We start from the raw sequence: 27,657 nt of genomic DNA, 5'->3' as shown, positions 1-27,657 counted from the left end.
CATGAACATATCATAATAAGATTACGCCCAGTTTGGCTTAATCGACTTGTTTCTGTATAAATCAGTATAACTCTTAAAGTGAAGCTTTTTGCACGGTAACTTATAGGGGTGGGCAATGTTATGTATATGAAGGATAAAAGGAAGGTAAGATGAGAGACACATCTTAACCTTTCATGTTTAATTTGACATCCACCCCAATTTTCTGGAAGTATAACATCATCAGATATTTGGTGTCCTTGCTCTTATGCGTCAGTTTCTTTCCACCTACTATTTTGTTCCCGTCACCTAATGATCATGTCTAGCAATGATTTTGGTAGGATAATCGACACATCGGGCCCGATACGCTTGACGCGGAGAAGCGGGCCGCATAGGTCAGTGTAGATGACCTGGTCCTTTTCTTTTTTCTCGCAGTGCATGCAGGCAGGGTCGACGGCTTTTTCGATATCTTTTGGAAGCATCTGTAGCTCGTTAGGATTTGGGTTGAATAGTTCGTCGTATCACCATGTTTCGCATTCATATATTTTTTTTCAATCTTTGATGGCGTGGTGAATCCAAGCTTCTGGAAGATCTGCTGCCATATTGGTTTATTCCTTTTAGCACACCTGTGTCGTCATGTCATGGACTGTCTGCTCTTTTTGGGATTCGTTTCACGCTTATTTTTTCTTCTATTATGCTTGCTCATGGGATCATTTGGACGATAGGGGTCGTCGAGTTTGCTTATACCGTTCTGTGCCCTTGTTACCCTGAGCGCTGGCAGCCTTGGCGCCTTCAGGAACTTTGTCCAGATGTGGTCGAGTTGGATGACGGCCGGGTTCCACGTACATGACAACAGATTTACCTACTGCTGTCAGAAGCCGTGCTTTACTATTTGGGGCTTCCCGTGCCCCTAGCGTGATCTTCGTTAAACTATATTATTTGTAATCTTTTCTATGCGAACTTTTCCACTAAAAACGAACTCCAAAAAATATCAAACAGACTTTTTACTTCGATGCTGACCTTATTCAGTAGCAGTTTGATTTCTCCCCGAAGTTCCTTTGCAACAAGCGGTACTGATCCGCCGCTCTTTTTGCCGGCAGGTTCCAGCTCTTTCCATGTGCCTCTATACAAGAGCGCGTTGGGCCCTTTCCTTCAGCCTATCCTTTTTTCGTGGTGGCTGACTAAACTAGGCTGTCATTGTAATGTCGATGCCTTCGGTCCTCTCGATGATGGAGGCTGCGTTATGCGCCATATTCCAGAGCAGAGGTTTGAAGATCGATCCCTGACACGGCAATCATCATGACAGTACGCTCAACCTATAGCCATAAAGAAGCGCGGCCAACAAGTTTTCGATAACAGTTTCTAAATAAAAATCCAAGCCAACATTACTCGTCCGTATACACATACTATTCGGCGCATTTCTGGCGATTCGATCATCAAGCTGTATAAAAACGTCAAGAAACAACACCTAAGTTTTACCATATTTCATTTGTAACTAGGCAAAAGTAGGTAGCACAACGACAAACACACAAATGCCAGCCGTTCTGGCCATAACGTAACGACATGTCAACTATTCGCTCGACCTGTCGTTTATTTTATCATAAGGTAGATTGGCCTCATTCATCCGTGCTACATCCTAGCCCGGTCCAAAGACCGGGCATAGCTAACGGTCTGACAATGCGGGCGCACGATCCAGACGCCGCTTAATTACGTACAGCTATGCAGACACAACTGGTTAGTAAATCGGGCAAAGCTTCAATGGTCTGCTTACGTCATCGGTGACGGTGGCATTTTAAAAGAAAGCCATTAGAAGAAGTTTAAAAGAAAGACGACCGGCGTGATCCAGCCGCCATCGCCTCGTTCCTTCGTTGGCTGTTATTGTCCTTATTTTGCTGGACAAGACAACTGATTTCAATGCGATGTCTTCGGTTGTCATCCGTGCAGCATCCGGAAGTACGTGGCGTAATGACAAACACACGAGTCACAAGATTGCAGCGAAAACAAATATAGGATTGACTGGATAGAGAAGCAAATTATTACTACAGTAAGCCATGGCTACTACTGCTGATGCTTGCCCTTAACAAAGTGTGAGGAGCACGATGTGCGGCATAGATCAATTGAGATCTACGCCAGACGTCCCAGATCGGGGGCGGGGATTGTCTCAACTGGGGTATCGTTGTGTCATTTGCCAACCATTGTTGGGCTGAGCTGTCTTTTGCAATAAACGCGGGCGAAAAGCTGCCTCTTGACAGAGCGCATCCTGTCATCAGATGGTATCTGTGAAGTTCGGTATGACGCAGGCGTTTCACGTTCACAAACACGCCGCATTATTTGGTTATCACCGATATCATTACACTGTTTGCCGGTATAGCAAGACAGATAATTAGATTAGTTGAGACAATGGAAGGACTCGTGTTTTGATCGTGATGACCGTGGGGACGACGCGACAATCGCATAAGATCATCGTAAGACGGAATTAGGTATCGCCCACGTTTCCGACAATTAGTGGCCGTTTCTTGTCGATCCGGCGGACGTAATCTAGCGAGCGTAACGTTCATATACCGCTTTTCAACAACGCAGCGCCATTTTTCTGGGCCGATTCTTTGGACGCTTTTGGGAAAACTTTGAACGCTGACGTTGAATAGCTCTGAAAAGCTGTCGACGTACTATGAGACGCTTATTAATCAGTCAAAAAGGTCACTCACAACTGCTCTTGGCAGAAAAAAAGGACGACAGCAGAAGAAGTTGAAAGGCGAAAAATACGTACGCCCGAATTGGACGAGCTTAATTTATAAAATTAGTTATTAAGTTTGCCTGTCTATTGTTTTGTTTGTAAGTTATTTTTTAATTTTCCGAGACGAGAATTTTAGTCTTGAGAAATTTGGTCTTAGAATTGGCTGTCACAACGCCTAAAACGTTTTTATATTCAGTAGGAGGACATTTTATACGGTAACTCAGAGAAGTACTCAGGTCGTGTACCCTTTAAGCCTTGAGCGTCTCGGAATTCTAACACAAGATTTGAATGCGCTATAATTCTGTTAGTTCCTACGACGCGCCTTTGATTATAACCTTATATATTCTGAATATGTGTACGGTCAGTGAAGTTCTAATAGATAATATTTGAGTTGCGTTCAGCCATTCCGGGAGCCTCTACTAGGGTGGTATGTTCGTTGATCTTGAAAACAGACCAAACACAGCCAACTATCAAGGGCTATGCGTATAAATTAGTATATGTATAATCGCAAACGTAATGTGAGAGAAACACAATGGATTTGCAAAAAAACTTTACATTCGCAAATGCTAGGAACTGTTTTCGCACAGCTGGGAAGAACTTTTAATAAGTTTTAAAGGTCCGATAGTGACCTAAACACGCCCCCATACTACTTGTAGAAGTTTCCTGGTATAAAGATACGAACATATCTATTTTATGCTTCGTCTGACTGAACTGCTACTGCATCAAACCTATCCGAATAAATCTATCCCATGAACGCCGCGATGCGGTTCAAAAAATCTTATTTGTTGTGGCAGCTCACAGTGTCTCTCTATGCCGTTTAATCTATTGTCTATCATGGCTGAGTTACAATCCTGGACGTCTAATTTATAAAGCATAAATTCTATTCCAACCCTTACTATTTTCAGCCGGATAGACGGTTACAGTTGTTTGTAGGATCGTTAGCGTCCAGAATTTAGTCGAACAAAACTGTATAGCGTTTTGAGGCAGGAAACTTCGCGCACGAACAAACCCCCCGAGTTGAGAAATGCGCATTACAGTGTAACAGGGGTCATTTGAGGTTTGAAGGATAACAACTATATTGTCGCAGTGAAGTGCTGTCCATTATGAGATAATCATTCTTTAACTTGAAATAAACGAAAAATGACAAAACTCCCAAAATGTTTGCCTTTGCATAGAGAAAGCCAAAGATAGTAATAGGTACTGTGTAGTAACAAACAGACAAAAAAAAAAGGACAGGTCAAAAGACTGTGCAAATAAATTGCTTATTGTAACCAAACAATGGTATACAAAATGCACGATGGTTACGCAAACATGTAACTTCTTTCATCTGCCGATTTCCTGTCGCCACCCTATAATTTGTCTCAATTTAAACGTGTACTTCACATGTTGGCCTCACCGCCAGGATCATCGTCATCGTCGCCAGAGGTTATACTCGTAACCAAGCATGATTTGTCCAAAGCTGGCTTAAACCTCGATGAACAAATGATGTCTAGCTCTAGGTACAGTTGCTCTTCATTATAGCACCCGAGATGAAAATGTTAAAGTTGCAGTTATCGTCGCTTCAGAATAAACAGGGTCGGCAAGGGCTCAATAATACGATATCAAAAATGACAGCCAACTCGTTATCATCTATTGTGGTAACGATGGGTCGTACTGGAGTGGACGACGTCCGGTCCGCTTTACTTGAAGCTTGCTGTTTTTGTTGTGATACGCTATGGCGAACTGACTGAAATCTTGTTCCGACAATCTCTCTGATCTTCGTAGACGCTCGCAAGAGGGTAACGCTAGCAGCATCATATAGAATGGAGGGCTAAATTTGTTTGTAAGAGACTATCAATGCAGAGCCGCATTAATAGTATCTTACAAACATCACAGGTAGTAATTAGTTGCTCATTAACGTACAATATTTGTGGTGTTTTTACTCTGGTCTGTCCGTTGCGTCTGTATAATTGCTACAATTAACAATGTATATTATCTCTTAGCCCGTTGCTGCTGCTGCTGCTGCATCCGATGATGTCTACATACTAGCACTATACGGCGGGCTGTCGCGATGCTACCAGGACTCGTTGCTCTTGTTTTACTGACCTGTTATTACGAATAAAAACAAGGCTTGTTTAGTATTTTCGCTGTTTGTCGTGTAAACAACTTGCGTTCACTGCGGTAAAGGCGATCGTGAACCTGTACGTAACTTGGGTTTTATTTTTCTCTAGACTGTTCTATCTTTCGATTCAGTGTTTGCAATGATGGGTATTCCGATCGTATATTAAGGACAATCTAATTTTGGTCACAGCAAGACGGCGGGTCGATAGGCAAGCATTTGGACAACTGGACCTTGGTTGTTGTGTCGCAGATATATATACAATCAACACTAGGAGAACTACTCCGTAACGTATTAACCAGTATATGCAGCGATGCGTTGATTAGAAAATGCAGCGGAATAGCCACATACTCATTAGGTAGATGCGGTACTTAATTTTTTTTGTGCAATTATCATCATTTGTTGGTTCATTTTGAAATCTATGTAAACCTGTTTGCCAAAATACGCGAACCGTGTAAAAACACGGCCTTCTGTCAACAAGTATAGGGAATAAATGAAAAATGTTTAAATCTAATTTTTCGAGTACTCTACAAATGCAGTAGCAACTGTGTTTAGATTTTCAACTCTGTCGTACAACGAAATATTTCGGTTGAAAGAGGAACGAAATATAACAATGTATAACTAGTATTTTCCAAACGTTTCGCGTAAAAATAGTTGGACAACATGAACACATATCCGATCATACCTCAGCCTCTCGCTACCGTGAAACACTTGTTACACGCCTTTCGCCGCAGGTAAAACGTGCCTTAGTTGACCCTCTTAAAATAGATGTTCACAGCCAGAATTTCTAAAAAAAGAAGAGAAACGTCATCCAATAACATCGTGAGTCAATAGCGTAACACCGCCAAACAAAACAATCATCCTTAATGATCAGCCGCTAGCATCGCTAGCCGTCAAACTGGCCATTAAAGATGGGTTAAATATGGATTAAACGCCTGAACAATTTGCACCATGCAGTCGGCACAAGCCAAATAGACTCTGTTCCACGCGACCAGGACCGCGGCATGAAAAGGACCACAGAAACCGTCTCGTAGATGGATCCGATGGTAATGCTTAACCGCCAAAGCTGCTCAACATGATCCGAACAAAGCTGATAATGGGCGACCAGAAATATTTATTAAGAATCAGATCTGAATTTTTACAGCGAACAGTGTCACCATTAGATGCTATGTCTTTAATGAGATGCCCATTAAACCCATTAAACCCATGACAAGCCAAAGCGGAACGCGATGCTCGTTTGTTCTACGTAAGTTTCAGAAACAAGAAAAAAAACAATGTTATACACCGATAAAGGTTAATCTTATAAAGATGCGTTTTCATTTATCATCTTCTTGTTGTGGTGAAGATTCGCTTATATGAATTTCTGAGCTATAGAATAATTAGTAGACGCAGCTTGCTACCTTTATTATCAGTGAGTCATTAATATGGAAATGCAGTAAGCAGCTAAGGCGTCCATTGCTGCCACTGGAGGACAGCATATCGATGTAACAAGGTTGTTATAGGGTAATTCGGCGGCTTATGTTCTGTTCCCTGCCCACAACAAATATTATCACTAGGTCAGGCCTAATCGTGAACTTCCTAAACTTGACGGCAATTTCGAAAAAAATCATGATTAAATTAATCATAGTAATGTCAATGCATAGACTGTTCAAAGTTAATCGATTCGTTTTGCAAACGTTTTTCGAAATTAGCCATTTCCAGTTGCCGAGAACACCTCAACTCGTTAATACACAATCTGCTATTAGTATCGATGGTTCACCATTCTCCCAAAGGCCAAACCATTTCAACTGCATACGATGTAAACATACTATGGTAAGCATGGCAGATTTGGCCGCTTCTCTCCAGCTGATGATTTCGAAAAGTAGCGCAGATTTTTATCAAAAATGCCCCATAAAAAAAATGTTGTTTGAAGATCATTAAATAATCTATACCAGCTTGAATTGGTTTCAACACAATGACTAATGACGCTCCAGATAGCCAACGGATAACCGCAAAAAAAAGTATGGACATACTAAATCCTCTGCGCTCTTAGTAAATTTTTAATTGTGCCAGTAAAATTTGTATTAATAGCAGCAATGGCGACAGCTGCATTTATTAGCCGATTTGCCCCAGGCAAATGGGCTAATAAATGAGCTTTCATCAACGTAATTATCACGAGCGTAGCCATTAAAACGCAACACAATATAATATTTCAAAAAGAAGATGATCTAAATATGGTATCGACTAATCTGTAAGACCTAGACGTTTTTAGTACCACCTGTTTTATCAGAAGCTTACTTGTTTTTCGTAGCATCTGGTATATGGATATCACAGTTAAATATTTATTTCCTACATTACTAAGCGTTAGTTGGAGCTCGGAGCTTTGATTCAAAGCTATCACCGTATTTACAATACCCTCAAAAAGCGCCGTGCATGATAATACAACGACACCGCAACTCCGCATATGCGCAAATTATCTTAGTTAAACTTGGCCTAGAGCAAACAAGTTTCGTAAAAGTAACCATTAGGTAGCCTTAATGGTTTTTTGCGGCATATTAAGGTCAAACGGAGGTTCAACAGTGTAATGTGAAAGTCGAATATCGAAACCATACAGATACGATAGGCAGAAAATTTAGGCTATTGTTTAATCGTCTGCAATTCCGTTAAACATAAACATGTGATAGCTGAAAACAAACGGAAGCTTTTCCACGACCTTAGAGGGGACGACCAACGATTATACTTAGTTATATATACTTAGCACCCTGTGTGCTAAAGTAGAGCTAAGTAGGTGCTGATGGGTTCAGTTTCATCTATTATTGTTGGGGGTAATTAAGTAAAGCACACGTTGATTTACCCCCCAAAAGCATGACTCGAATAATACGCAGAACTTTCCTTTTAGTATAGCGCGCACAACCAGAATGTGAAGATTTCCTTGACTTTCCATTTATGTAGGATGCAACATGTTTAGTGCACTTTTCGCTCGTCATAGGCAGCTATTGTGTGTGTTTGTTTAAATAATGGCCGCTTTGCCTCAACAAAAACTTTGGCCCTGAACTGTAGCTATGCAATTATATCGAAGAAAATAGTCACGACTCAAATATGACCATAGTATCTTCTGGTCTGAGCCGAAATTTCGGGAGAGACCTAAACGCTATTTAGAGAAAATATCGAATGCAGTATAAAGGCTTAAGTGAAAAAAAGTTAAAAAAAAAAAAAAAAACCCAACCCATCTAGGTTGTAGCGGGTGAGGCGCGTCCGGCTCAAGTGTTTGTCTTCAACACTATTGCAGGCCGTATTGCTGTGCTGGTTATGGGTTGATAATAACCAGAAAAAGACAAGCAAGCCCAGTTTTGGGTATAATAGTTTGGAATAAAGGCTCACAATTCATCTAACCAAAATTATAAGTAGATCCTTACAAAATATCGATTTAAAATTCAGCTATAAGCAAAGCTGAAGTTGTTTGCAAATGGCGAACAGCAGACGAGAGCTGACAGGGACTTAAAGCTCTGATAGGGCTATCCTAGCGTTACTGGCAATTAACTAGAATAATTAGAAACAACGACGACCAATTATATTACATAATCCATTCTTAACCTCTAAACGGTCTCAATCGTAAGGAGAGTACCATACAAGCCAATGTGTCTCTTACAAGGGAACAACTGTTATCGTGCCAAAAATAAGTAGTTTATTAGTTATTTTTTTAGACAATAACACTGGATGCATATCGGTTTGTCTTAATTTAGTTTTAATACATCTAGAATGTTTACCTAAAATGAAAATAATTTATTATCAATTCAGTGCATAGTGATCCTTAGAACAAGCTTGCCGGATGTCAATATAAGTACACACAGGCGTTTTTAGGTTGAATATATAAATTTCCAAATAAATAGAAGATTCTACTAATACGTCGTGTGATCGGGATTCGGATTGACGTGGCCTCGGCCCGTTGATTCCGTGAAGCATAAGAGAGCTATAGAGAAAGAAAATTAGTGGACACTCATCTCGACGGAACCAGGTTGCATTGTTAGTGCTAAGCCCAAAATTCGGCCTGTGCGAAATTGGCCTGAATCTAAACTGTAACAATGGGTAAACTCCATCGTGTTCTACCTGACACGTATATATATATATAAGCGCATTAAATCACGTTGCCATGCTCTACGTCGCTTTTTCCGCAAGTTGTTTTCAAAGGACCATGCAAACCTATACTGAAGACAAACTCTGTAGACGCCGTTTTGATGATTCTAAACTTTTTTTATCCGCCATTATCCCGCGACTTCGACTATTGCGTCTAGCGTTCTTGTTGCTGTACATCTACCATGACATGCCTCTATTCTGGTGTATGTACAGACTCTTCTGATGCGTAACCGAAAATCCAGAAAAACAAACGACAGCTGGCGTCGAGCTATTCTGCACTGCTTGTTGTCGTCTACGCACGAGCCGTTTTAACTGCTCGTTCTCGTATCGATGAATGATTACGACGGCGGCGGCGGCGGCGGCGGCGGCGGCGGCGACGACGACGACGACGACAAAAAAAGATGGCTGCACTATATATAGTAAACCATATTCATAGAGGCTGAAAGTGAATTTGTTGATTTCACTTATTCGCGTACACACACGGGCACACTTACGGACGTCTTTCGGGTGAGCGAATAAACTACGTACGAAGATAACGTAAAGGTGTGCAGATTACCAAACGTCATTGTCAGAATAGGCCATTGTGTCGTTGATTCGCATTTGTCGGTGTGGAAGTTGTGTAATAGGGATTGTATTTATCTAGATGGCACTTACACAGGTAGTGCTGATGATCGTTAATGACAACTACAACAACAGCGGCGGTAGCGGGCGTGTGCTGGACAGACAAACGGAATCAGCGATTTGAATAAGAAAGCGCCCGTCATAAAGGGTAGATGTCACTATGTCGGCTGTAACAGTTCGCTTTTGTATTTCGGGCAGCGGATATAGCGGTAGCAGTAACTTCACTAGTGTTTTTTTTTACTAGGTCACGAGGTAATTGCATTTTAGGCGCTATTGATCAAGTTGATTAGTCTAAAATTGAATATGGTTTCCTGTGATTGTTGATATCGTTGGTGCCAAACCTGGCGCCGTTGGTACCGTAACTACGATGTTTTCGCTGATTCGTTCGCGCGAGTGTCGCTAATAAGGCAGCTACCGTTCTTGGTGTGAGCTAGTTAGACATTGGTGCTTTCAAAAATCCATTGAAGTCAATCCAGCAAGCTACGGCACGTACCAAGCTACAGAGTACCCCATTCTTGCGTGCTATGGCCTGCCCCGTCGCATACGGTACACCTATAGTATTAGAGAGCGGCGGACATTCCTATAGAGTTAATTGGTCAGTAGACTGGGCCTCACTATTATCGTTTCCCAGTTACGATAGACTGATTATATATTTTCTAATATTAAATAGCATTCCACATATTAAATGTTCGGTATAATATATATTGTCGCTTGCACGGACCCGAAACGTAGATTGTATCGAAGGCTTTTCACGGACGCCGTCGTATCCACTCTAGGTAAATGACCCAAAAGCGAACATGCGGGCGTTTCAATAAATCGCGCTAATGACTTGTCCGAAGCGTAATTATAATGTAAATGTGATATCAGATGGTGTTAAAAACGTAAAAACTTCTTCTTATACGAACTTTCTCAATGGTAATTCTACTAATTATCAAAACGTAGCTGTTAGACTGGTCCGGAACAACAATAAAACATGTTTCATAACATAATACATTGAAACGTTTAACAATTTATGGGAAAAAACAAATTGGGGACACTCGCAAGCTTAACAATACATAATTCCAAATGAACGACATTGAACCAAAAAAGTTAGTATAATATATAAACATCTTAGCCGTTTCCCCCCCAAAATCATCCGCTATTCAAGATATGGTAAAGATCGAATATCTTAAAAAACACTAAACGAACTAACAGGCTATAAGAGTTCAGATAAATCAAACGTGCATTCAGTAAATACTAAAAACTCTTTATTTCGAAATATAACCTTTCTTAGTAAGAACCCTTTCTCTTTCAGTTATTGTTACCTTCTTCGGAAATTGCAAGTCATATAGCCAGGACAGATAATAAATTAACTTTATTATCCGATGAACGATACGCGCTCTTTCGCTGAAGACGATGGAAATATGCAGCTTCTCTTTACATGCAAAAGTAGCATCGTAACTTGCTAATTTTTAGGGGCAATTTTCCATATGCGCATATACGCCCCCACATCACCAAACACAGATGGATATCCGTGTGGATTTTCTACAGCATTTCTCGTGAGGAAATCGGCACCTGTTTTCATTAGGAGTAACAGTAACCATCCGACCAAGCAGAAAGGAAACAGTCAAACGTGAAGAAGCTGACACGGTAATGGGGATTGAAACAGCAACAGCCAGCCAGCCAGCCAGCCAGCCAGCCATCGATTGAAGTGGAGTAGAGTCAATGCTCTGAATCTGACTGTTTGCAGCGTTCGTATAAAAACTCAGATGAACATGCTAATGAGTGAGCTTCCTCATTTCTGTGTAGAAGGTCATCAGAACGCGGTCCGTCTCCCATCCGACCACCTTGGTTCATAAGCTAATAGTACCCGGCGCAATAGTGTTCACCGGAAGAAGACTGGCTGGCTGACCTTTGGTCTTCTCGTTATTAGCTCACATCGGCAAATAGAGCAAATCGGCGTAGAAATAAAAATTCTGCCATAAAACTGGTCCGAGCTTGACCGTATGTATTTCTAGCTCATTTTTTTTTCCATGTCAAAGCAGTACCGGTGTACACCAGTAGAACGCTAAGTTCCACTTTACCTTGTACCAGCTAGGTAAATATTTGACAGTTCAGACAGACCATTTCCAATCTGAAAATGAATTAAGTTATGGCTGAAGGTGAAAAACGTATTGTCCGCTCGGCCAATCAGCTACCCCATTTACGTACCTGCATGAATTTTAATAAAGGGTTCCTCACTTGTGCTAGGCTTAATGCTAACGTTGTGCCTGCCTGACAGCTCTTGTTTCGGTTTCCTGAACGTTTGACGTGTCAGAAGCGTCCATAACAAAGCGTTCGTACGAGAAACTACGAGTAAATTTTTGTTAGGATTAGTTTTCTTAGAGGATGGCTGGTAAGGAAGTTCTGTGCAAGAAACCGTTGCCTGGGCGGTAGTTCCCAACTGTTTCCTGCGTGCAATTTTACAGGGAAGTTGTAGCGGCTCTGCCACCTTGTTCCGGCTTCTTATATAGCCCTCCATAGTCGTTTCTCAGTTATAAATTAGAAAAAAAAAAAAAAAGGGCGAACTGACTATTTCTACAATTGTTTTGCACATCAAGAAGTGCTACCTACTTCAGTTCTATGTATTTGTTTCTTCCTTCTTCAAACCCTTTACTGTTCAGACACACGTCTCTATTATGTTTCGTCATAAATGGACTTTCTGGACCTACATTATCTGAAAGAGGACCCCTACAATTTAAAAATGTCTTAAACCTACATAGCGGAGGTGGTCTAAAGCTTGACCCCAGTCCCAAAGCTTTAAGCTTATTTGTTACTGTTGTTTTTAGCCGACCAGCTAACAAACCGCGGCCATTTTTAACTTCTGGTCTGCTACAACACATAATGGAATCCCTAAGATCGAAAAAGTTCGACGGCACAGGGCTATAGTGATCGAACGCAATACTGGACGCTTACCGTCTAGCTGAAAGAATGGTTGTTACCGCGGATCCAGCAGAATGACCCCACAGTTAGAAATCAAATCATTCAGCTTTCAATGACCTGCAAAACGCAAAGTACGTAGCCGGGAACATTATCAGTGTCATACATATATATTATCAAATATATTTATCTACTGGTTAACCTGCCCAACTCACCATTTAGACAACTTCATTCAAGTTTCTTGACAATGAACTTTTTTATTCGCCTAATAACTTTGGAGGTTTTGCGAACACTCTGCGCAAGGGAGATAACTTTCATGGAGCAAGCATCGTTCAGTTACTGCTACGATTACTACTACTACTACTACTACTACTACGTCTGCAGCTGCAATAACAGGTGAATGTTCTGCAAAAAAAAATCTGCTATCGCGCGCTCAGAAAAACACCAAAAGTCTATAGTCCACCCCGTGTAATTTGTACGCCGGCCCAATCTAGCATGGTCAACGTAACTAGACAAAAGCAAGTTCCCTGCGAATAAATTGGCACATAAGATGTTTCATTTATGTCTCTGACTGTCGTCTTTGGTCTTTTCACTTGAGACGTTCATTTTGGCGTCCTTTTTCATTTAGTTATTGCAGTCCAGCTGCAACGATAGCGGGTACAGCAGAGACTCCTCAAGAACCCGTAATGTTTCAGCTCAACTACTTAGAGGATTTTATTACCTTCGGCAAATTTTTGCCACTGGAATTCGGGAATTAGGTAGTGAGATTTTCACCGCCTTTTTTAGTTTTCGTTGGTACGTCCTTTTTTTTTTTCTTAGCCATGCGTAGCTGTTGGCCAGCAGCTGCCAACTGTTAGTGCAAGATGGATAGCCATCTACACGTGACAGTTCCTGAGAAGCTCAATCGTACATGACGCAAGATATTTTTTGGGTGTCGCAAAGCAGCTCGCCGCACGGCGCCTTGTGTCGCCGATCGGTCAGACGAGTCATTAGCAAACGCGTCTGGTTTGTTACATGGCCATGAAAACAATGGCGGTAGTGTGACAAGTTTCAGATCTGTTATCTGCTAGTAAAAAGCCGACCCCCGAGAGACAGAATGACAAATTTGCCCATTGATAATAAGATCCCAGAAATGTTAACGTTGATGATCATCTTCTTGTGAATAGGCACACGTCTCTCAGATGGCCCTTTGCTTTCTCCAATTTTTGTCGACGAATTTGAAGGCGCGATAGCATCAACGATAGCTATACCATCTACTGTACTTCATCGGCAGCGAAAGCGGCATTCAGTAAATTTATCCAGATAATTTTAGTACCACTATCTCCATTGCAAAAATTGTCCTTTCTTCCAGCGGCAACGACCGCAGCAGCGTGTCTGGTCTCTAATTGTCTTAATCTGGCTGGTGTTGAGAAGAATCGTAATTAAACGATATTCATCATCTGTGAATCCGTGTGCTTTTTGTGTGTCGCCAAATACGGATGTGACGGTAGAGAACGATCTCTGACATCAAGACACTAGAGAACTGCGATAAAATTTAAAAAGTAGCGCCCCGGAATTTCGTGTAGCGGTGTCATCTGTGGCTAAGAGGTGACAATGAGGATGTCATGCAGATGCAAACGTCATCACAAAAAGGGAACAGAACGCAAAACAGGAGTATCTTCCTGAATGGAACTAGACAAAACTTGTTTACAGCCATTCATCAAATATACACAGTGTATATGCTTATACCTGACATCGTAATGTATATATATATAGCTAGCTGGATTCTAAAGAGAAGCAAGTGTTAAAGAAGTGTTAGTGAAGAATTATTATCAATCCAAACGGTTTGGGCTACAGCAGCGCTGTGCTCACTGAGCTCTCCACGAAGGGAACTACACACTACAGCAGCAGCTGTGAATACTCGTTATGCAGACTGTGCAGGTTTGTTCAGGTGGGACGACCACCTCTAAGGTTCTCTGCATTGGTTTGTAAAACGATGGACGGCCTTGCGCTATTTTACCTGGACAGTATAATCCTGTCGAGAATGCTGGCGCCGGCTTGATTGAAGCTGATGTCATTGGCGTTAATGATGATAATGATCCTGTTGAATACGCCGGAGAATAGGCATTATTATTACTGCTTTGCCCTATTGTTGTCCGCTCATGATCGTAATTCACAGTAACGGGTTTCCTACTGGCGGACGTCTCGTTTCTGCCGCGGGTAGGGATGTTGCCGTCACTGCTGCGGCTGCTCTACTCACGGTCGCAACACTCCGTGAGTCATGTTCATTTCTCTACCGGGGAAACGAATATAGCTCATGAAGAAGAAGCTTTTGTATTATGGATGCAGGTAGTGTGCGGAGCAAAAAGGGGGGACGGGCAAAGGCGTAGGACAATGCTGAACGAAAAAGTGTTTACATCCAAAGGGTAGTAACAGTCGTATTGCCTTTTCGCACAAAGACGCTTGACAGACAAACGCCACTGCCGAAACAAGAAAGAGAGGTACTCAACACCACTGTAGCCGGGCCAACCTTAAGCCTGTGCGGCCGCAACGACGATTGCCCCTTACCAATGGGTTGAGGCTTGACAATGAACAATTCTCCACTTTCCGCTAGGTACAACCGCACTTGCTAGTGGTGGCTGCGCTGGCAGAAGTGGATAAATATTGTAGGGGGCATTTTGTGTGTGGTCCATGCCCCATCGACGAACGCCTTGCCCGCTCCAAATGATCTGGGTACATACACACAGAGGGCATTAATTGGAATATAGTAAGAGCAGTTACAGGTGGTATTACGGTTTTGAATGGAGCAGACACATGACCTACTACTTCATCGTGTCGTGACGTGATGCTAATATATATAATGGAGAAAGCCAAACGGATGCACGCGGCGCTAGAGTACCGAACGGAAACAGTAATGGTAATAATAATAATAATAATAATGAACTGTACTTCAACCTACTAGTAGAGTTATCTGGAAACCTGTTTATTTATGTGGGGGCTCAATCGGGCGCTAGCCATAGAGATGAAGACCTTTGGGTAACTGCAGTAGTCCACATAATGAGCCGGGCAGTTATCTGCACTCAGCACACAATATTTATCTTAACAAAACGGATGAGCTGTACATGTACATTCTCGACTGTGTGACAACTAACAACGAAAAAGGCTGAGTAAAGCGTACCCAATTCTATTTGCTTTACTGGTTTGTTTCTGTTATCTATAAATGCGTCTTAATCGACATATGTCCTTGTATAATGTCATATATAGTAACCGTGACAGAACTAATTGTTATTGAATGGCCCCCACACCAGTTTAATCAGACTGATCCAATATACCAACATTTTGAAGATTGAAGAAAACAATGAGATACACTATTACGAATCGTAGATCACTGCTTGTCTGCTAATGGTCGTCCTTAATTTTCTGTCTCTTTTTTAAAGCGTTCAAAAGATGCTCGCCTTGCATTTCGTTTGTTTGCGACAGGTTCTTTGCAAAATCCACAAAAATACAATGATCTGTTCCTTGGATCAATATGCGAATATAGTAAAAGTGGATAAACCATCATTTCGACGTACTGCTGCATCGGTTTCGGACCGCTTGCGCAGGCCGCTCGTTACAATCAATTGGCAACGGTCCATCGTAATCTATCCGTAATCCGTTGAAAAAACGTTAAATTTTCTGTTTTCAAAGAACACAACTGGTGCTGCGTGACGCAATTACTCGGTTCACCGACACATCCGTATGTGTGCATTTTACATATGAACGGTAAGCAATCTAGCATTTATTTGTGCTCTGTTTGAGAACGGTGCCCCGATTCGAATTTTGCGAGGCTGGAGGGTGACGCGTCAATATAGACTATGATGCATACTATATTTATAAAATATATAAATTATATATATATTACCTGTTATCGACTTAAGTACCAAGCAATTGTCGAGCGGTTCGGCACGTGCTGTGCGTGTTATTAGGATAATTTGTTAGCTTGCAGGATATGCTGCCAGACAGTGATATTTTACGTAAATATAATAGCACGTATTAGGGGGGTGACAACATCGTCTAGTTTTTTTTAGTAGATACACGCGCACAAACGTAAGGAACTAAATCTTGCGACCTGAATTTTGGATTACATGTAAAATCGATAAGAATACAAATTATAATTCTTATAGAGGTTCGGATGACGGCGAATGCTGCTTAATTGTATCTTTTTGTCTATCTTTATGCAGCGGTACAAATAGATGCAACACAGTAGTAAATTTGAACGGAGTTTCAAATGGAAGTCTACCGATTTTCGCTAATGGCTTTACTACGTATTAAACACTAGTCCCTCCTCCAGTCTTGGTATTAGAGACACAGCGGCAAAAACTAACAGCGTTAATCGGAAGATAGAAAATATATGTATATATATATATATATATATATATATATATATATACAAACAACAATAAGTTTAGCTACAGATATTGAAAAACAAAATACGAAACAGATTCCATCATCTGCCTAGGCTTACGGGGTATACCGATGCTCTACTCGAGTAGGACACACGCTGTGAACTGGTCGCAGTTGGACATAGTCGAGCAAATGTACTATATGGATCTAGGCATCAGCGTTGTGTGCTTAAGCGTATACAACGCTCACGTTTACGTAGTTACAACCTTTAAACAGCTGCAAACTTCGACGCATGGAACCCGGACATCTAATCATAGATAGATCTACAGGCCATGATACGACATGCTAGTATTTGGGCGAACTCGTTCAGGCCACCACTACATTGTAATTCTTCATTTTGTTCTCAGAGATTTCTGCTACCTCCTCCCTCTTCGTATATTAGCGGGGCAAAGGTGGGATTTGTGATGTGTCATGCTCGTCTATCTTCTGTCTCTCCTTTCGATTACACATGCCACTAAAACTTTCGAGATTCCTGCAATCATTACCACCGCGTGCGGACATTCATCAATATTAACTAATCGGAACAGACCCTACCAAACGTCGCCTTACTAGCCGCTGAAATGCGTTATCGGTCACAGATATCTTCTTTGCACTGTTCTGTCATAGACGACGTATGCGCGAAATCAAGGAAGCGAGCAACACCAAACGCTCGACGGCACACTACTGCGCATCAGTGCTGGACGTTGAAGACCTTCTCCAGTCGCCGACACGGTGGCCGTAAAGTTAGCAGTGGTCATTAGGACACACCGAGCTGTTACCCTCTTGACTACTATGCCAGCTGCTGAAATGGTTTCCAAACTGACGAAGAGATGCGCAAATCGAGCATAACCTGGGGTTTATAGCAGAGCCGCAACGATGATTGTCAACTGCGAACAAAAGTCGTGATTTAGTTTCTCTGTTCGTTGATAGTTCTGTCGTTGTCAAGGTAACATTATGAACTGTGGATGATTTCGATTCAAGTGAGCCACAATTGACCATTAAACAGTGCCATTGCTTAGTCACGTATTTACTATCGATGGATAAACGTGAGCGGCACGTGAGCTGACACGTAAACAACATACTGACCGTTGGCACCACTACCGGCTATGATTTTATGACATAAATAAAACGTCAATAGTTCTTCCAGTTAACAAAGTTCACCCCCTTTGAGCTGCACAGCTACACTGCTACGGCTGCTGCTGGTCGTCATATTGACTTCTTATTAGAACTGCCTGATTTTCAGCCCTTTTTTCATCCTTTCGTGCTGATGTATCTCGAAGCAGGTGCATAGTTGAGACAGCAGTCACTCAGGGAAGCCTACGACCAAACGTCATAACTGTACGAGAGTGACAGGGTTATACGTGACGCCTACCTTATCACGCGTAGCGACGCTAACATCACGACTTGACTCGCTGCGTGATTATCGTCATGTCACGTAAATGGCGCACATCTACCTTCTGATAACCGAGCGCCCTTTAAACGTAAGATGTCGCTAGAAAAACGAAATAGAGATAATAAAGGTTCAACGAGAAGCTCATGTCAATACAGACGATTGCGTGGAACAGATGACCAACAACGGAATCGTCATCTTGCCAAGAGCCTATTTACCGCCTGGGGCACGAGGAACTACGGATGAACTCATCAAGCTGAATTGTTCAGTAGTCAGAGAAGAGCTTTTCGATTCGGGTTACATATGAAGCGGTGAAGTACAGGGTACAGTGAAATACAGGGGTGAACAGAGCCATGTCAAGTCGTTGGCTAACCACTGGAATCCCTGCGTTGGTTACTAAATGATGAGTCGTGGGCGGCGACTACGCCACTAAAGAATCGACACCTATTACTATGAATGAAACGTAACAGCCAAATGTAAAAGAACGTGTGTGGTGGAGTGTCCTTACGATTGTTCTTTCGTGAAGCGTTGCTGGCCATTTTTAGCATCGGGGATAGGTGATGCTGCTACTACCAACAATTATTACAGACTAGTATTGCTTCAACATCAGTATTACGGTTAAACTGAATGGAAATCGACGAGAGCTTGAAAAACGTAGGTGTCTGGGCATGTTTGCATTGCTATGAGCAGAGAGGCTTACGATGGGTGATAGTGTAGATCACGGCATTGAATCGGGGATGATGGGGGGTGTATGTAGCAAAAGTTTGCAGCTGTGGCCTTCATCTATCATTGTAACCGTTCGGATAGTTTAAAAGCATCATACACGATGTCCAGTAAGAAAAAGGATCAACTGGCTAGTACTAAATAGCCGACATAGTGTAGCACGCTTTAGTATAGCCTGTAGATAGGAGTTGATGACATCGCACGTTGCCATAGTTTGGGCACAGGTTGTCTTAGAAACCGCTCCATTCTGTTGTCGACTGATAAAAATCGACGCTAGAAAACAATCACAGTGACACCGACCGTAGCTAGAACAAGAATGGCCCTTGTGATCATCGTTCTGTTATTAAGACCAGATGATCTGAACGGTTCGTGTATGCCTTCGACAACTCATCTGCAAAAAACAGAAGCCATGTTTTGGCGCCTTTTTCTAATCGCTTAGTTCAGCACATAATGAGAAAGGCTATAAAGACGAAGAGTAGATCATTTTATGGGAAAAACTATTCGAGCAGAATCCATTTACTTCAGTAAAATAATTCGCTGAGAATGTCAGAGGGTGACTATCGCACCGAAAGGCTTCGATCTTTTTTTTGTTGTTCTTTGTGTAAAACGCTATTCTGACAATTTTTAGTCGCTAACTCCTAATATTATTTTAATTAAAGTTATTATTGAAAATCGTATTGGACGTATTTACGCCACGATAACGTTCAAACCGTTTTGTCGTAATGAGGGGGCGCAACCCGCACCTATTCCGTTGTCGCCTTTCAGAAAAACACCCAATAGATTTGTGCCCTATAGAACGGAAATCAATAGAGTTTACCTTGGAACTTTTGCGTTCTTACTACCACATATGATATTTATCAGTATAAGCAAATTTACCTAGAATCGTCTTTAAAACAAATGTCTACTAACAGCTTCTTTTCAAAAATGAATAATTCCCATGATGATCGATTATATGTATTTGTCAATTTTATCACGATTGTTGGCTATTGGCTATATGTAAATTAAGATCCCGCGCCATTTTCGTCAACGGACCTTGTCCGTCTTTTTGACAACATAACTGGGTGCGGACCTAAACCTAACTAGTTTTTAACATATCTGTATGCCTAGGTAAGGCGTGTCTTTTTCGTAGGGTTTCCACGCCGTTTCGGTTATTTCTGTTACTGACAATATCAATTTAATATAGACAGAATAGCGATAACGGTAAGCGTAATAACAAATACAGTAACAGCAAGGTGGTACGTTGCAGAGCCAATGGGCTGTTTACGTGCGTTAATTTTACGCTCCTCTTTTTACGAACGGAACAGTATTCGGTCAATGGGGAAAGATGACGCAGGAACTTGACGTGCTCTTACGTGTGAACCTATTAACCATCCGGCCTTTATCGTTTCAGGATCTCTCCGAAGGCTCAATATTAGCGACGCTGGTTGCTACATGTTATATGTTGTCGCAGCAAAATATTGTAATTAGTTAATCGCTGAGCTAAAACGTGCTCTTTGTTGGTTTCGTGGACAACAGGGGAAGTCTTTGGTCCCATGGCAGTTGTCGCACGTACACAGTGTACATATGGATAAGTCACGAATAAGCAGAATAATTAGAATAGATAAATAAGCAAATTGGCTTTGACCTCTTCTTGAACTTATTATAGTGTGTGACTCTTTTTTTCTTTACCTAGAACTTTTTAACTTATTATAGTATTACGGCATACAATCTGTTCCTAAAATGGTAAAGTAAATCACGGCGCGGTATTGCCATACGGATGTGTATTAGGCCACTTCTAATACCCAATATAATATTGTATAGTAAACAATTGAAAAGCTTCGCTTTCCGTTACTTACATGTGTATATATATATATATACGACTGCAGCATGGTTTGATAACGGTCCATTGATGAGTGTGCCCATGTATATAGCTATTAATGAGCGGAAATTCATCTCGCTAGCTGAAACTTTGCCAAATGAGCACGTAAATTATCAGCCAGTCAACGACTAAACACTTTTCCTTTGACAATAGAATCTGCACGCTCGATTTATCGACTCGTGCTATATTTAAGGTACGCTAATTGTCTATGAATGTATATGTATACATATACAAACTGTACTTCACTGGCGTTTCTCTATAAATACTGGTGTTCGAAAGAACTAGCATTAACGAAAGCGTCGTGCTGCTAACGCTATTGAAGTCGGCGGTGAAGCCAGCTCAGAATACAATTCAACTAGAAATTTTCTTCCGCTGCTCGGCTAACGACGTTTTTGCCATTTGGGATATTTCTAGGCGCTATGCGGAAACTACTTGTCACCCATTCACGGTGACCTCAAGCAAATGACGCTGCAGTTTCAGGCAGCATTTTACTTCGGAGCGTTAAGAATGAAACTTTCACACTGATCGAATGACCCTGCGCGGGATCGCATTAAACCATCTGACTCGTCGTATTAGTCTTGCTCGGTCCTGATATCAGATTCACATTATATATACACATCTTAGTTTACACTTATACGGCGCTCATAGGCCATAAATATCCACCGTGCACGACATATGACCATATACACCGCACAGATCGCTCTGTCTGCTTGAAGCGAGACAAGCGTACGTTGCTTGCTGGGTGCACACTAGCATGTATCATCATACACCTTAGCAGCAACGGCTGGAGGGGACCTGGAGCAGAAGACAAAATCATGATGACTTTATCCGTGCTTAGCAGGGCTGCATATGCGGGCCGTCCGGCCATGTACCTACCGCATCAGGTGATGCAGCCAGGTGGCAAGGCCAACTTTGCGGCGGAACCTCATGTTCTGTTATCAACACTTCTTTACTGATAGAGGTGGAAATACCACGAGCTGCTAAGATTATGGCGCTTGCTGTCGCGGTTAAGGATAGTTATACTTGGTTGGCTGACTGGTTGGCTCTCCCTAATAGACCTTGCATCCTGTAAGATGCGATATATGACAGTACTAATATTTTCATCCGATATATATATATATATATACATATATATACATAGATATGAAATAGACACTCAGAGACATTAGATACATTAGTTACATGAGCCGGGTAGATAAAGTGAGCTGCGTACATATGTTCTCGTCAGATCATGTACAGAACACTTTGCAATGGAATATAACCGTTCGGCTGTATTGCGGTTTGCTGCGAAAATTAGAGTTTTTACCTGCTTTTTGGCGCAGAACGTAATTTCTAAACGTAATGTACTTTTTTGTATCTATATTGTGTGCATACATTTTATTACAGTGAGCTAACAGTAATTTAAATATTCGCTTTATCTTATATATATCGCTAATTCAGGTAAGTCCGCCTTCATTCTATATAGGGACCTCGTGCTTGTAAGAACTTTACCCACTCTGTAGTCACGGGCTGTATAGATCATTTTTACTATGTTATACGTGCACAAATGTACATCCGATTACCTGAACTTGCAGCTTCTGAAAGGACAATTTAGGATACCGAGACTCACCTGAAACAACGAGATCATCATCCTAGTTATTGCGTCAGATAGCAGTGCAGCACAAAAAGAAACCAATTTCCTACTTGTAACTTATAATTACGTAAACGTTGTGTCTACCTTTACACCTAAACTTGCGTATCAGCAGACACTGACCCCAATTCAAATATCGTCTTAAACAAAAGCATTTGAGCATGAGCCGGTGACCTCACGTGATATTGCTTGTTGTCACAAAATAGCCTTGGTCCCTTATGACCCGCGTACGGTCAAAACATTCTGGCTTATTACCAATTTACTAAATAGCGGCTAACTAACGTTACTATATGCAGACAAATACCGATAAAAACATCGTCTATTTATAGTCTAAGGTCTGACATACTGCTGGGTCTCTTTCAATAGGCATTACTCTAAAGGAATAGCGGTCAAACCCATCAGTCGACAAAATGCGTTCAGATTCCAATCGGACAAAAAAGATTAGCGTTGTTTTTGATGTTTTCCCTGGTTTGTCATCCACTTGTATTGTCATTGTGATATTACCGGCTGCTACTCCATTTATCGGGGTCTGATTGCTTAGGCGTCTTATTTAATTGATGACGTTTTGCTCTAAAGCGACCGCCACTTCATATGGTAGCCTTCCAGTCAACGCAGCCCCCGCTGATAACACTGGTGAAAATAAGTGCGCCCGCTGTGTGCAAATTCGCACTCTGATATCCCATTATATTTAGCAGCTTTTCCCATTTCGGTGGGTTTGCCTAAAAAGAACACTTCGGCTTTTTGTGCCCATTCAGTCTACCCTATTCTAGCTCGACCGCCTACCAGTGATTAGCCTTAAAAGCAGTAGCAATCACAAAGACTCGGTTAGGGCCACAGCTGCGCGAACGACACTACTACTATTACGCGTTGACGCTGACAACAACGCATTTTTGTCCTTCAGAAGGTATCCAAAGTTTTGTTGCTAGCACTATTAGCCCTGTTGCTGATGTTGAAGACAAAAGAAAAAATCGTCGCAGCGGCGTGGTCCACTAGTCGACTACCGACTGTCGATGACTGATTGGCCAATCGACTACCGTTGGCTACAACAGACTTCGTTGAACTACGACATAGAGGATCGGGATCAGCTTGAGTAAACCACGCAAGCGAAGCTGGGCTGAGCCAGCGTAACGCTAGGTTCAATCGAGCTAGTCGAGCGAAACCGTCACAAACCTTTAACGAAATGTCCTGCTATGAGCACTACTTCAGCTTCAGAAAAGAACGCACAGCGCCTAGCCCTATCGTTTGGTTGTGTAGCCTAAAATCGACTCGAAGTGAACGCGAGGTATATAGCCGCACTGTTTAAAGCGTACGACTGCACGTGAAGCTGAAGTATATCTGGCGACGCTATCTATGATCGGTTGACATTTGGGAACCGTTTGTAAGTCGGAACTTTGCAGGTAGTGCATAGCTACTTAGGTTATCGTGTCTCAAAGCACTATCATGCAAAGCATGTATCAATCATATAAATTGTGTAACATTATCGTATAACGAAGAGAGATAAAAGGTCCTATCCCCCAGTGGTGGGGGTTAGCGATAGCTGGCCCTTGTGGATTGCATTGTTTGCCTACTTAGATTTGCAGCGCTGTTAAGAGAAATATAGCGCTTATTTATCAACTGAAAAGGATAACATCGGTCGCTATTGTTGTGTGGAGGAATGATGCAGGTAAAGGTGAATACACAAAGCTATCCAGATGCTGTCTGGATTAGCATAGAACAGCTGAACCCGTCCTATTCCAAGTATTCGAAATAAGTCAACGAACGGGTAGAGTTGGCCCACTCTGGCAAACATGTGACAGATTTTGAAGGAGGTAATGTGATTCGTAGTGACACGTAGTCTGAATCCCTACACTAAACACGCGTTTGATAATTAGCTTGCGAGATTTGAAAAAACTAAAATTACTAGTGGAAGCTTCTTGAGCTAGCCTATTGATGACGACTCGCACCGTACGCACGTGTCAATATGCCTATGAGGTAGAAAATGAAGTGAGACAAGTTCCGCTGGATACATTTCGGTGACGCATCGATTTTGTCGAAAGCTTTACCTCTATTACAGAAGCAATAGGTGAATAGAAGCAATAGAAATCCCTGTCTAGAGTTCTAAAAGGCAAACAATTTTTGCTAACAGGAAAAGGCCGGCTGGTATCAGCAGTCAACTGGTGCATTGTTACCGGCGTTCATTTGTGTATGGACTCTAAATTAGTGTTGCGTCACTATCCCAGAATTTTTGGCTTTTTTAGCACCTTCATAGATAGGCACCACGAGCCGCAGTACTTTATATGTGTTATTGTCACAAGTGAACACGACTGAATATGTGGCCGGTATTGAGGATTCACAGCTGGGTTCCCTATCTGAGCTTTCAGTCTGTCACAGTGAGATTCACCTTAGCTTTAACACGGAAATAATCATTTTATTGCACAGCAATTGTATAATGAATTGCAAAAGAGAAAATTTAAAAAATTACCTTCGTCATCATTCAGCGTCACTTCCCTATCTTCTTCTGATGAGCTATACAAGTTAAATTTAAATAGAAGCGAGACCTTGATGGCTGATCGTTTACAATTATTGCTATAGGTGCATTTTGTTACTGTCGCTAGTAGCATTATGGCCGTCTGTCTTCTAGGAAACACCAGACGCATTGAACGAGATGACCTAACGAACTATAAACAAAAGTTTGCGCGCCACCCGTCACCGGCTTCAGATAACTTTAACTAGCACTAAATTGTCATTATTAGCATCGTATGTTGGTTTACTTTTAAAGTCTGTTGTTGTTGGCTGTACGTTATCATTTGTGCTAATAAAAGAAATTTACACAGTGGCTTGTAGAGAAAGAGACAGAACAAAATCTCAGGACATTGCTTAATACGTAAGCGATTATTATGTACATGCCTTTGCATGTGCGTCGTGCGTTTGAATATCGTGTAATATATTTACCCAGCAACTGGGATCATGCCTTACTTAGCTGGTTGGCCAACGAAGACTCGGTCACAACCTCAATAAACAAACGACATATTTGCACAGATTCATGCGGTCCGCCAAGTGTAGGGCTGTACATACCTGAGTCAAGTAGTCGAATGATATTAACGCTATGTTTCAGCGTTTCGTGTAATTGTTAGTAAGTCGTATTTTATAATGATTATATAGTATTATAATTGTTGCCGGTTACTAGTGAGCGACCCAACTTCGGGGAGCGCCTATGCATGCGCGGAGTCATTGGTTCGTCTACGAACGTAGCGTCGCCGCCATGTCTGTGTAGTTAAATATGTTGGCTGCAAATCACGAGGCACAACATGTCGGTGTTGTACAAATGTCAGCGATTCATGTTGATTTGTGACGAGATAATTTTATCTCCTGTCCATAGCGTTCTTGTAGAACTGCAGTATGGCTGGCCATAGCGGATGGACGGCTAGAATATCGACGAGAGGGACAACACGAGAGAACTGAGCAAATTTGAAAAAATGCAATACCGGCACAATCTGTTCTTCTCTGATCTTGTGAAGAGAACGATGATATAAGAAGATAACAATGAAAAACAGGCAAAAAAATGCCCGCTTCCCCTAGCAGCTGAATTTGCGCATTCAAAAATAGACACATATAAACACGAATCATATTTAATCATGATGGTCGCTGCGGTCTTTCTAAGCAATGAACGGGGCTCGAAGAAGATCTCTAAGTGGGTCTCATTTAGCTTCTGACTGGATTTTGCGCTCGTAATTGTTCTTTATTTGCTTTATATAACTGATCCTCAATTTATTTATCACGCGGACACAGTGTCCAAATTAAGTATCTGTGTGAAGCTGTGTGTTTGCTTGTAACAGCATAAGTGTATGTACGTTGTGTGGCTTGAAATAGGATTGCTTTTATCAAGGTATCTTACCTTTGCACAAAAAGTTAGTAAAACTATCTAGTTATATATGATATGTAAACTGTGTATGCTAGGGTGGTAGTACGTGGCTGTTGCAGCGGATTCCAGATCAATTTAAAGTTTCGCATCACAAACCCAATTGGATGGGGGCTGAGTAGCGATTGTTGTTATATTTGTAGGGTTGTTTTCCTTTTTTTTTTGGCTATATGTTTGACTTATCCTCATACTTCAATCAAATTTGACAAAGATTTCAAATGTGTACCTGGAGCCGACGTTGAATTTTTTTTTTGCAGAAGACTGAGCGTGAATCAAGCATGTAAGGAAACTGGTCAAGTACATAACGGATTACACGATCAGGAGGTAGTTCGTTTGTTTTCGAAGTGGTGACATCGAGGACAAGACGCATACAGGCCGATCCTCTGACAATGAACACGCTAAAATTCTTATTATACAAAATAAAAAGCCGTCGCCAAATCGAAGAAGGCCAAAAAATATTCAAGTCAGTCGTTCGAAGACATCCAGCGAACAACGACCAGGTTGCCCAGGCAAACAACTGTAGCTCTCATGATCTGACCCATCTTCATCTAATGAACAGCGTGTCCACGGCCAAACATCGACTGAAATTGAACTGAGGCAAGCTTTTTCTTGCAAAGACGCTTGACGAAAGATGTTTAATTTACGCCATTCAGGGCAGATCATTGTCAAAGCGTGGTAGAGCTCTTCAAGCAAGCGCTAAAGCCGGACCCCACTAAAAAAAATGGTAACTTTATGGTGCCATTTGATAGAATTGTAGGGGACTGTTTTTCTATTAGCTTCTCTCAAACAACCCAAACCGTTTCCTCAGGTAAATATTATGAACAGCTCCATCGTTTAAGGTACTATATTCAAAAAAAAGCGTCTGATTATGTCCTATAGGAGGGCAACCAGTTTCATCATGACAATGTCCGGCTAGATACACTTTTAGTGACTTGCCAAAAATCGTCAAATTTCAATTGGGACCTTTTGTTTTACCCAACTTGTAGTTCCGACCTTGCCCCTATTGATTATCATCCTTTACGATACTTGCGGGACTCTCCCAATGGAAAGAACTTTGCATATTTAGAAGGCGTAAGGAACTGGTTTATCCCGAATAAAGGTATTAACTTATAGGAAAATAGCATTTAAAAAGTACGCGAAAGATGAATGAAGATCATTGTTAATTAACGGTAATGAATATATCGTTGATTGAAGTCTTCTGAGCGCAGAATCGCTCTCACTTTAAATCAAGTAAAATTCCGATGCTACTAGCTCACGGGACATAACCGAATATTATATATATATTTACAAAAAAAAGTTTTACTCGGTAATTCCGCA

The 27,657-nt window shown here is 41.6% G+C and overlaps 1 protein-coding gene across 5 annotated transcripts in view; it reads right to left on the bottom strand.

Annotated features, from left to right (window-relative positions):
* The window catches only part of LOC111265388 (uncharacterized), a 66,689-nt gene that overhangs the window by 16,283 nt on the left and 22,749 nt on the right, over nt 1-27,657 (bottom strand). For 3 of the 5 annotated variants that reach the window (XM_022842005.2, XM_022842001.2, XM_086970482.1), the window contains one exon: nt 12,477-12,560. The exons of the other annotated variants lie outside the window; for them this stretch is intronic. The gene's annotated coding sequence lies outside the window, so the exon portion shown is untranslated. Of the gene's footprint in view, nt 1-12,476; nt 12,561-27,657 lie in introns of those variants that run through there. 5 annotated transcript variants of the gene reach the window in all.

This window comes from Varroa jacobsoni, unplaced genomic scaffold (genome assembly GCF_002532875.2).
Source record: "Varroa jacobsoni isolate VJ856 unplaced genomic scaffold, vjacob_1.0 scaffold_967, whole genome shotgun sequence".
In the NCBI taxonomy this organism is placed as follows: domain Eukaryota; kingdom Metazoa; phylum Arthropoda; class Arachnida; order Mesostigmata; family Varroidae; genus Varroa; species Varroa jacobsoni.
Note: the sequence above shows the minus strand (reverse complement) of the source record. Positions and strands in the feature narration are given on the sequence as shown.